Source organism: Adiantum capillus-veneris, chromosome 6, assembly GCF_014529385.1.
Source record: "Adiantum capillus-veneris isolate H3 chromosome 6, ASM1452938v2, whole genome shotgun sequence".
Lineage (NCBI taxonomy): Eukaryota > Viridiplantae > Streptophyta > Polypodiopsida > Polypodiales > Pteridaceae > Adiantum > Adiantum capillus-veneris.
In genome coordinates, this window is record NC_140936.1 from 100,834,940 (window position 1) to 100,847,654 (window position 12,715).

A 12,715-nucleotide genomic window follows, 5' to 3' on the forward strand; every position below is an offset into this window, starting at 1 on the left:
GCATGCATAGCTTTGAGAGCTTTTAGTCTCCTCTACATAGACACCACCTTTGGGGATATGTAACTGCATCTTGCTTTGTCTCTCACACCTTTGATTTTGAACAATTTAGGGAGATTTTAGCATTGAATAATTGGTTTATGAAAACTATGTTGCTTTTAAATATGAAGCTAAGCATTTCGTCAATTGAATGGTGATTGTTTAGACTTTGCATTAGTGACATCTCGTGTATTGAATGTTCATAATGACTAGATACTTTCTTTAATAAACCAACGTTTGTTTTTTGTGGTAGGAAGCATAAAAGTGAAAAGGTGTTTGAGAATATCAACCAAGGTGTTTGAGGTCTTCTTTGTAATAACAATTAATCATTGCTTTTTTTTTTCTAGTGTATTGGTTGACATTTGAATTAATAGTAGATTTGAAAGGTTTGATGTACAACCAAGTCGGATCATTGTTACTATGGAAATGTTTTTGTTAGATTTCTATTTTCTATTGGGTGAATTTTACATCATTAGACTATGTAAATTGTATGCATTATTACTTCATATGATTTACATTAATGACTACTTTGATATGGTGACCAATATAAATGCTTCACTAAAATACAAGTGAGTTATCATCTCAAAGTTCAAAGATATTTGTTGCTATATAAAGTAGTACAAGGGTTTTTGAAGGTGGTTATTGATTGCATGATTGTTTAAATATAATTTGAAAATTTGTGACATTTTACCTTTCATTTTGAAAATCAATGAAAATGTGGCAATTAAGTTTTTTTAATGCTTTCATGTAAATAACTTATGTAAGGCTTGTCTTTAGTCATTTGACTTTACTCATGGATTTTGTCTATTAAAGTCATATTAAGAGAGTTCATTGTTTTCAAGTAAAGATGGTGCAAAATCTTTAAATTATGATCTTAGAAAAATGCGAATTTTTGTGATTGTAGAGTCTTGAAGTGTGATATAATAAGGACATCAGCAAAAATGTATAAAAGAACAATTGCATGTTGATATGTTCAAAAATAGAAATATGCAATTTGATAATTTAAAAATCGCAACCTAATAGTTAGGAATCATTGTTCCCAATATATGAATAGTAAGATCCCTCTATTAATCTTAACTCAGATGGAACACTCAATATGGAAAGTCATGGATTTGGTGGTTCATTTTAATGAGAGCATATATACTCTCTCTCTCTCTCTCTCTCTCTCTCTCTCTCTCTCTACTATGGTAGATTGCTTATCCCACTTTTCTTTAAGGTAATAAGTTTTGAGTACAAAACCTGTTGGATAGGTCATGTGGGTCTTTTGGAATTGTTCCTAAGATGTTAAACACTCTCTCTCTCTCTCTCTCTCTCTCTCTCTCTCTCTCATGCACAAAATATGTGATCCCTCTTATCATAATAAAGTTATGCTTAAGTTTTTGTACGAAGATAGTGGTATTTAATGATGAGTTTTACCAAAGGTAGTAGATGTGCAAGGAACCTTTTTCTCTTTGGAGCAAGGTATTAGTACTTGTGTGAGCATGAAGGGTTCTTCAGAGAAGTAGGTTTGTGCTAGGTTTTCATGGTAAGGTGGTTGAAGAGGAGCTTGAGATGCTTGTTGGTTAAAAATAGCAGGTGGTTGATGTGGCAATTAAAAAGTAGCAAATGATTGATGTGGAAATGAAAAACTGCCATGCGACTCATTTGGCAAACCAAAAATATGATAAGGTTGAAACAATGCTTTAAAACAGTAACTTATGGAACACTAGCATCTCATGCAAGGTAGGACGATACCTAGGAGTTGGATAATCCTCAATTGGCAGAGAATGCGTGGAACGTGGACACACGGACACTCTCAACATGGCAGTAACTAGCAACATATTCAAGTAGTTCTTGCATTGAATGTACTATTTATGTGTGTGTGTGTGTGTGTGTGTGTTAGGGGGGGGGGGGGGGGGGGGGGGGGGGGGGGGTTGTGCGGGGCGGATAGCTTTAACGTCTTCTATAGGTCGTACGCTAAGTGCAAATATTATGGGAAAAAAAATTTATCACCTTCAAAAGGGTGGGAAAAAAAATCCCACATGGAAATCAAACATTCCCACGTGGGACATGCAAGAGGGTGATACTTTCCCTCTAGATAAAAGGGAAATTTGTTTCAATCTAACTTTCCCGGTGTAGTGTAAATATCCCACATTCAAAAAAACAATCCCAAGAGGGAAGATTCTATTCCCTTCAAGGGACTCATATTCCCACAATTATCCACTCTAGGGATTTTTAGTACTATCAAGGGAATTTCATATCCCCATAAATTATTCACTCTAGGGAATTTGAGTATCAAATGGGAAACAAAGAGGGAATGTAATATCCCTTGTGGTAATATCAAGTGGGAAAGCTTCCAAAGTTTCTTGTGTTAATTAAATGTTGGTGTTGCCCGAATAAAGAAACCTACCATGAGACAATTCTTGTTGTTGGTGCTACCCGCTTTGATGAACGTTGTTTCTCTTGCTGGCAAGCCACAGATGGTGCAACCACACCCAATTTTAGAGATCACTTGGTGAATGCAAATAATGATACTGTAAATCATATTCGTCCTGTGCAAGAGACTCCACTCAACCCCTCCTTTAATGCCAACTCTAAGTGCAAATATGATGCCTAATGCCATGCAAGCCTTCAAAGACCCCTGACCCTTTACATTCTGCATCCTCTGACGATGCTCCCACAGGCAATTCAATTTGTTGGGGTTCCTTTGAATATATAGAGGACGATGATGCCATTATTGAGGAATTTCTTGCTTCCACCGAAGAGGTACGTGAAGCGGCAGGTGACAAGATACCCAAAGTACCCTTTAAAATGTCTATCGGGCCTCACTATGTTCATGTCCCTCACAAAGTCTGTGGCATTTACTTTAAAAAATATGGGGATGGCAATCTCAATGCTGAGCATCTTTCCTGTCCATTTTTGGAGAAAGAGTAGACCATGCCATCAAGGTCTTCACTGCTACTAAGGAGTCCATCAATGCTATGTTTTCTTACCACTGCAGGCCAGCCCGAGAAGGCATCACGCATCCCCACTTGGAGGAAGAATTTGCCCAAGTGGAAGAAGGAACTGTTGGCTCATCCTACCTTGAACATCTGACACTTGACAAACCATATTCCATGATATCTAGGTCATTGATAGTCGATGAGGATATGGACGAAGCTGAATTTCAATCCAAATTTGTAGATGTTGGAGCAGATATCCCAACTTTACTCTCTCCAATGCGCCCCCTCTCTTGGCAATGTCTCATGCTTGACCAAGCCCAAATTGCTGCAGCAAATTCGAATGGAATGAATACCTGTATGTGGAAAGTGCATTGCACTTTACAACTAAGCACTAGAGTTCAAACCTCACCAATGATATCTTATCCCTACAACGGCTATATGCCTTATCCATGCCTATAAAAGGAACTCCCCATTGTATTCTACAAGTGCAGTTGAGTGTGTATTTCAAATTCAAATTTCCCCCCTCTACTTGGTGTTAGCTCCCCCTTCCCTACTCTCATACACTTCTCTCCCTTGTCTATCTCCATCTCTCTTCCTCTCCTCTCTCACTCTATCTTCTCTATAGTACTCAAGTTCACATGGTATCAGAGCTCGAGAACTTGAGCTCCTAAGTACTCTAGGAGCCTTCTCTCAAAGCAACGGCCTAATTTTACGCCCATCTCTCACTTCCAAGGTTTACTCGGCTAGCATGACTAGCGCCTTGTCACCTATGGTTGCAGCCACCAAGTCAAGGTATTTCACCATTGATAAGCTCAATGGGAACAATTTCAATGTGTGGAAGCTAAGAATGGAGCTATATTTGAAGCAACTTGGCCTTTGGAAGATTGTTTTTGGAGATGAAATATAACACTATGGGAGAATGCTGCTGTTACCGCACAGCATTACCGCATAAGAGGAGAGAGAGAGCTTCAAGAAAGAGAGAGAGAGAGAGAGAGATTGTATGCTGCAGCCCCGTTGGCGCGTTTTTCGATTTTCCGCGAGCATTACCGCAATTATTACCGCATATATAGCCGCCCATATTACCGCAATAGAAAAAGAATCCACGCGGCCCATTCCTCTCCCACTTTTCCCTTTCTATAAATCCTATTCTATTTTGTTACTTTTCAGAAATTCGTACCCCCTTTTTGCATGGAGTGTAAGACATCCCATTCTCATTGGGATTTTTAGTACCTCTCTTCTCTTTTCTTGCCTCATCTATTGGTATGATTCTCCTACTCTACTCATTTGTACTCCATGAGATTCTATAAACAAAAATATTTTGTTTCCACCTCAAAATCTTATGTCAACTATGCATTCATATGGAAATGGCAAGCGAACGATGATCTAAATTGTATTGTCTTGCGTTCATAAACAAATAGCCCTTTTGTACAGCATAAGTAGAGAAAGAAGACAAAATCCAAAATATATTTATTAATTTTCATCCTCCAAGAGATCTCTACAAGTGCTTACATCCATGTCCAACCCCATGGTAGCTAAATCAACAAATAAATCTATTGATTCATCCTCTACAGCCTCTCCTATTGAATCATCATCATCCTCTCCATCCTTGTCCTACTCCTCACTATAGTTGATTATTGGGAATGCTTGGTTCTCCTCGACCTCAACTGCATCATCATCATTGGCGTCTTCTTGAGATGGTATGGTGGGATCTGCCAAAGTCTCTATGTTCGTATCTGCAAAGATAGATCTGCTCCGTGGTGTGACTGGAATAACATACCAAAGTCGTCTTCGATACATACAAGGCACATAAAACACCTGTAGGTCATAGAGCAAACAACAACATGAATGTAGTTTTATATGTATCATATAATGTTTTAGTGAGTTGCACAAGGACTTTACCTGCTCACAACTACTAGGTTGCACCAGGTTGTCGGTCTTCCCGCGATGAAATTGCCCGGAGTCTACCATATAGAGCCCATTCTTATGTCTCTTAACCTCACCCGCAAACCATCGACAGTCAAAGAGATATTTGTGAAATGTTCTGAAATCCACTTTGATTATCCTCTCTATTGTTCCACATTCCCTCACCTCTTGTGTTGTCGTGTCAAAGTTTCCCATAACTCCACTATCGTGAGTGGTTTGACGCTCATCTATCTTGAGGGTTCGAAAATGACGTCCTTCGGACCACATAGAGTTGAATGTGAAGGCCTGCAAAAACCAATCAAGATAGATGAAAGAGAGAGAGAGATGACACACACACACACACACACACACACACACACACACACACACACACACTAAACACATTGAGTATATTACCCTTGGTAGACATCCTCGTGCGTACTCCCATTCTTTAGGGCTTATTTGTTCTCCTTGTGCCTTGGCCTTGGTCATGGCATTGTGTATCCACCCAACTAGAATTAGATCAGGGTATTTGGAAAGCTCTTTAGGAAAGGGAGGTGCTCGCCTACCGCCATGCGACCTCTTCCATGCTTCCCTCTCCCTTTCTCTCGTTGTACGCACCTCCACATACATATCCACCCATTTGCCCATGATGGGAGCATTGAGTAGACAATGGTTGTTGACTATGGCTTGAAATTCCCTATCCAAAATCAAGAGAGAACCTTTCCCACTTGGAATGTTTGTGTGTTTTTTTGGATCCTCTTCCTCCGTCTTTAAACGAGGCAATGATGGTCTATTGTGAAAAGATATTGAGAGATATACACAAAAGCCTCTTGTACAATCCAGCCCTCTGTCATGCTTTCCTGAACACATGAAACCGTTAGTGATTAAAGTAACCAATAAAAAGCGTTGTGAATACAATCCAATCCTAATAAGGTTTAAAGCTTAAAATCGATGAATACCTCTGGTTATGATCGTAGCCTTACAAAGTCTTTCAAGGTCTTTAGGAACCTCTCAAGAAAGAACATCCACCTCGAGTGAACCACACCACAAATGGTTATCTCCTCAACAAGATGGAGCAATAGGTGAACTTGGCTAACAAGGATAGAGCGTGGGAATGCATCTTCAATAGCACAAGTTGCTTCAATCCCTAGAAGTCGAGCTGTTGGAATGGCTAAAACTTCGATTTCTTTGGAACTCACAAACCTGTAACCAAAAAACCCTTCATAATCTTCATAGTAAAGTTAGTCTTCAAAGTAAAGTTTAGGAGGGAGGATCAAATGTGCTATACCTGACAACTTCTCCCACCTTGAATATTGCAGTCTTTACCTTCGTGTCCGCAAATCCACTAATGCTAATTGGAAGCACAAACTATTGCACAAACAAAAAGACTTATTAGTATCCAGAACCCTAAACCACATACACACACACACACTCACATACACACACACACATTACCTAAAGAATCTTGTGCCAATCATGGGATTTGATTCCATACAGTTGTGTGGATCCTCCTTTCTTAGTTTTAGTGAAGGCACCCTTGAGTGAACGCATATAACATGTTGGAGTACGGATGGATGCAATGACTTGTTTCATCCGCTCTTGATCCACCCTTGATAGAATCCAAGGTGCCTTTGGAAGAACCATCTTCTCCCGAGGTCCCATGCGAGGTGTGGCCGAAGGAGGGAGCCTCCTTATGGCCCTCATGTCCTCTCTAGCCCCCAATGAATCTTTCTTGCCTACTATGTGATGCCATATAGCTTGTCCAACATTTTTGAACACATGCATTGGATCCAATAGGTGTTGGATTTTCAATGAAGCCCAATAGGGTAGTGATAAGAAAATAGAGTACCTAGACATACCCCTAGGTGGATCATTGGGAGGAGGCAATGTGTTGTGATGCTCATTCCAATGTCTTGCCCAATCGGCCATGGTCCAATGGAGTGGCTCCATCCCATTGCACGGTGGAGCATAAGATTGATGTGTGGGAGGCAAGAAGCGATGGTTATTGGGGTAGATCACCTTACCAAGTAGAGCGGGTCTCTCTATCACGAGTGAGGGTCCACAAGTTGGGCATGCCCTATGTCCAGATGTCGATAGTCCTACAAAAACAAAAGACATAACCGCATATAAGTGACCAATGCAAAGACATTAAAGAGCGTCACAAAGTATGAGCTTACCAGAAATCTCTCCAAGCCCGAGGTAATCATGCATGGTCCACATGAGAATTCACTTGATCATTGTGCGCCGATCACGAAGTGGTCTTGATACATCAAAAACATCTATGCCGTTCCATAGCTCTTGAAGCTCTTCAATCAAAGGTGCTAAATATACATCTATGTTCTTCACCTTGTGTTTTCCTGGGATTAGAAGAGAGAGCAAAATGTTCCCCTTCTTGGTTGACTCCCATGGTGGAATGTTGTAGTTCACAAAAACCACTGGCCAAGTACTCCATGAGGTAGACCGATGCCCAAATGGGTTTACCCCATCACTAGCCAGACCAAGCCTCAAGTGACGAGGTTATTCTCTAAACTCCGGCCATGTCTGCTCAATGTGCTGCCATGACGGCGAGTCAGTCGGCACTCTCATAACCCCATCGGTGGAGCGATTTGTCATATGCCATGTAAGAAGCTCGCTTGTTCCTTTGGTGCTAAACATGTGCTTGATGCGGGGAATGAGGGGGAAATGACGAAGAACCTTGTGAGGTATTGTGGTTTCTTGCATTCCCTCTTTGTACCTTGATTCTCCACACTCGGGGCAAGCATCAAGCCCTGCATGTTCATTGCAGAATAGCACGCAATCATTGACACATGCATGTATGCGATCATAGTCCATCCCAAGCCATGTCACCACCTGTCGTGCCTTCCTTGGATTTTCTGGAAGATGTTTGCCTTTAGGCATCATCTTGCCTAATAGCCTATGACATAATTAAACAACACTCGTTATTGCATATAACCACGAAAAAAACTCACAACTAACACTTATTACACTTAAACGTACCTCAATAGTGCATCGACCCCTGCATTGCTCCATCCAAACATTGCTTGAATATTCAAGATCTCAAATGTAATATGGAGTAGGAGCATCCCTCGTAAAGAGCGGTGTGTGCTGCCTCTAGCAATGAATCTTTGGTTTTTTGGGCAGCTTCTTCACATGCACACTCAGGCTCACACTCATTCGCTGCCTCACGTGCAAGAAGATCCTCAACCATATTTTGCAAATGATCTTCCTCCACCTCCATGTGGGGCGGGATGGTGGGAAGATCCCCATATGTGGTGGATGTAGGATGCGCATGCGCTCGTGTGGACCCACCCACATCAGACGGCGGGTGTGACCCCCCTCCCATGACTACTTCCTGGCGCAATCTCTCTTCCACCTCCGTCCCCGATCACACTCCAATGGGGAGCGACATCAATGGATGCCAAAACCCTCGGATCGCTAGTTTCCATTCGAGCGTATTTTCTCGGATTGTCCCATAGTCCATAATCATCCACGTGAGCCAAGCATATACGCTGAAGCCGTGCAATCGCACACTTACATCGCGTACATGGACATGGTAATCGCTCGCTCAACCATCGAGTCCGTTCCGCACCAACCGGCGGACCCACGTCATCCCAATCGACCTGCACACACCACCACACACTAAATAAGAAAAATTAAATAAGAAAAAGAAGAATAAAAAATGTTGGTACCGACATGACTGACACTCATTAAGGATAGAGGCAAGGTGGGTACAAGAGGTCATGCAGTCGGCGTAACCTTAATGTCTCATCAGAGATTTTCGCGGTAATACACGCGGTAATACAGGCAATAATAAGCGCGATAATATGCACAGTAAAATCTCCAGCAAATTTTTTTATGTAAAAGGGGCACCTGCGTATCCCCGCGAAATTGAATGCCAAAAATTCAAAAACGAACTCCTCTTCTGCGCAGGCCTGTTTCCCTCTCCATCTCCAAGCTCTCTCTTCTTCTCCCTCTCCATCTCCAACCTCTATTACTCTCTTCATTTCCATCCCCACCATATCCAAGCGATCGAGGTCACGACTGTAAGTGCTCGAACTCTCTCTCTTTCTTCTCGTTCTTCTACACACACACATACAAACATATACACACACACACATGCACACACACACACACAATGCATACACATTGCACACACACATACACAATGCATACACACACATTGCACACACACACACAATGCATACACACACATGCACTAACATGCACACACACATTGTACACACATGCACACACATACACTATTTTGTGCACAATCACACACTAATGCTTGCATTAGTGTGTGCATGCATTATACACACACTAATACTTGCATTAGTGTGTGATTGTGCACAAAATAGTGTGTTTTCACACACTATTTTGTGCACAATCACACACTAATTCCCGCATTAGTGCGTGCATGCGTTACAAGCACACACTAATGCTTGCATTAGGGTGTGCTTGTGCATGAATTAGTGTGTAAACACACTGATGCATGCACAAACACACCCTAATGCAAGCATTAGTGTGTGCAAGTATTATACACACACACTAATGCTTGCATTAGTGTGTGATTGTGCACAAATTAATGTGTTTTCACACACTATTTTGTGCACAATCACACACTAATGGTTGCATTAGGGTGTGCATGCATTATACACACACTAATGCAAGCATTAGTGTGTGTATGCGTTACAAGCACACACTAATGCAAGCATTAGTGTGTGCATGCATTATACACACACACACACACACTAATGCTTGCATTAATGTGTGATTGTGCACAAATTACTGTGTTTTCACGCACTAATTTGTGCACAATCACACACTAATGCAAGCATTAGTGTGTGCATGCATTATACACACACTAATGCTTGCATTAGTGTGTGATTGTGCACAAATTACTGTGTTTTCACACACTATTTTGTGCACAATCACACACTAATGCCCGTATTAGTGTGTGCATGCATTATACACACACACATTAGTTAGTTTCTACACACTAATTGTGTCCAATCACACACTAATGCAAGCATTAGTGTGTGCATGCATTATACACACACTAATGCTTGCATTAGTGTGTGATTGTGCACAAATTAGTGTGTTTTCACACACTATTTTGTGTACAATGCATGCATTATACACACACATACTAATGCAAGCATTAGTGTGTGATTGTGCACAAATTAGTGTGTTTTCACACACTATTTTGTGCACAATGCATGCATTATACACACACACACACACTAATGCAAGCATTAGTGTGTGCATGCATTAGTGTGTTTCCACACACTAATTTGTGCCCAAGCACACACTAATGCAAGCGTTAGTGTGTGCATACCTCTCTAGCACACATTAATGCTTGCATTAGTATGTGCTTGTGCAGTAATTAGTGTGTCTACACACTAATTTGTGCACAAGCACACACTATTGTGAGCATTGGTGTGTGAAAAAATTGCACACACTAATGCTTGCATTAGTGTGTGTATGCGTTAGAAGCACACACTAACTCTAGCATTAGTGTGTGCTTGGGTATGCATTAGTATACCAAAACACACCTCCATTAGCATTAGCATACCAAAACATATCTCCATGTGGGTGTGCGATGAAGTTGATTGAGACCCCAATGGTCACCGAGAAGCCCAACGGTAGATTAAGGTCCAACACACACACACTAGATTGATTTCTTTGCCACACACTAACGCACACACACACAATAGATTAATTAGAAGCGCACACACACACACACACACACACTCTAAATGGATGCAAAAAAAAAAGGCACACAAACCATTTCTTAAATAGGAGATAAAAAGAATCCTATGCAGGGAGGAATCCTATGCAATAAAGAATCTCACTTTGACTAGAATCCAATGTTAATTAGGGTCCCTTTTTTTTGTGAAATTGTAGGATATGGCATCCTCTTCCACGCTCGGCTATCGATCCATAGAGGACTTTCTCGCCGAGGGCCTCTCTTACGAGGATGCTTGTGATGCTTACTACTCGCAGTCTTCCTCCCACCAGTCACAATCCATTTCGATGGTTCCGAGATGCAGTACACAACCCCGACCTCGAGAGGGCATACCGCGCCCAGGAAAAGTGGCTATCCTCGCAACAGAGTCTTCGTGGGCGGTACACACCAGCACAGTTTGCTGCCTATGGGCTCTCACCGCTTGCAACACCGGACGCCGGCACTCCGATCGTGCAAAGTGTGCCTCCCAGTGGGCCTCCCTCCACCTTACCCTCGACTTTCCTGTCACCCGTAGCTCCCTCCACCTTGCATTCGCAGCGATCCACGCTCGCACCGTCGAGTTATCCGTCGCCTACACTACCCAGCGGTTCGTGCTCGGGCTAGCGCTCTTCGGGTGGCCAACGCTCTTCTCGTAGTGGTGGCTCACGCTCTCGTCGAGGTAGTGGCTCGTGCTGCTTTGGTGGTGGAGGGGGCAGTGCTACAGATTCACCTCCTCCTACACCCCGACCTCCTTGCTCACCCCTTGGAGCTCCACATGAGGATGAGGACCGCGATGCGCCCACCCCGGACGCTCGTAGCTACTACTATTATATACATTGAGGGGGGGAGGTGGATCTAGGTTCCTCTTTGGGGAGGACATTTCGAGGGCACCTTAACCAACTGATCCACTCGACATACCAAGATTTCTTTAAATCTTTCAAAGATCAGGACCCAGCCGACTTGACGTACATTCAAACGACATTGCTCATGCGGTTTCCTAATGTGGAAGTGGAAGAGTTCTCCAGGCAGTGGCTCGAGGAGTACGTCAAGAATTTCTTGAAAAATAAGAAGTCCAGTGTGCAGAGGGCGGCAAAGCGAACATTTGAATCTGAGGGTCACAACTATCGCCCTGGAAATGTTCACGACGAGGAGTGGGAGAAAGCCCAGGGTGAGTTGGAGGACGAGAGAGTGGCAGGCACACTCGGTAGGTGGAGGCGAGGGTGCAGCAAAGTTTTGATATTTTGTGCAAATAGGCGAAATTAAACATTTTTTGGTCCAAATAGGCGATGCATGGCGGCTATACAATTGTGGCCAAAAGAAGCTTAATTTTTTGGTCTAAATAGGCAATGCATGGCGGCAAAAATTAAACTTTGGGCAAAAAATTAAACTTTTGGCCACAGTTGTATAGCCGCCATGCATCGCCTATTTTGTCCAAAGTTTTTGTGGAATGAAATTGTTGTTTTTCTATTTATTAAATTTATAGGAAAAAAAAGACAAATGACCATTTGGATGCGTCCTACCAAGGACCATCCAAATGGTCATCTGCTTTTTTTTTAAAATACTCGCGTGCGCGATAACCAGTGCGGTAATACTGGCGGTAAGTCCCGCGGAAATAAATGCAAAAATATAGCCGAGCCGATTACCGCGTGCATTGCTGAAGGACCATTACCGCAAGCATTGACTCGAGAATTACCACCTTCGAGATTTTTTGGCTTGAACTTTTCCTTTGTTTTTGTGCGTCTATCTAAGCGGTAATTTTCTCCAAATGTCATAGTGTAAGACCAAGTGAAGACGAGTACGCCTCCGACATGGAGCTACACTCGGCATGGGATTCAAGGGACATTACGACTCAAATGGAGATTATACTCCATTGTGAGGATAGGCAAGTCCAAATGGTGCGGACTCTATCCACCTCTAAGGCTATTTGGGAGTTCTTCAACAACAGTTATGAGCACACCAAGTGAAGACGAGTACGCCTCCAACATGGAGCTACACTCGACATGGGATTCAAGGGACATTACGACTCAAATGGAGATTATACTCCATTGTGAGGATAGGCAAGTCCAAATGGTGTGGACTCTATCCACCTCTAAGGCTATTTGGGAGTTCTTCAACAACAGTTATG

The 12,715-nt window shown here is 42.4% G+C and overlaps 1 pseudogene; it reads right to left on the reverse strand.

Moving 5' to 3' along the window:
- Nucleotides 1–3,258: 3,258 nt before the first annotated feature.
- On the reverse strand, nucleotides 3,259–12,362 carry LOC147455979 (uncharacterized; annotated as a pseudogene).
- Nucleotides 12,363–12,715: the final 353 nt, after the last annotated feature.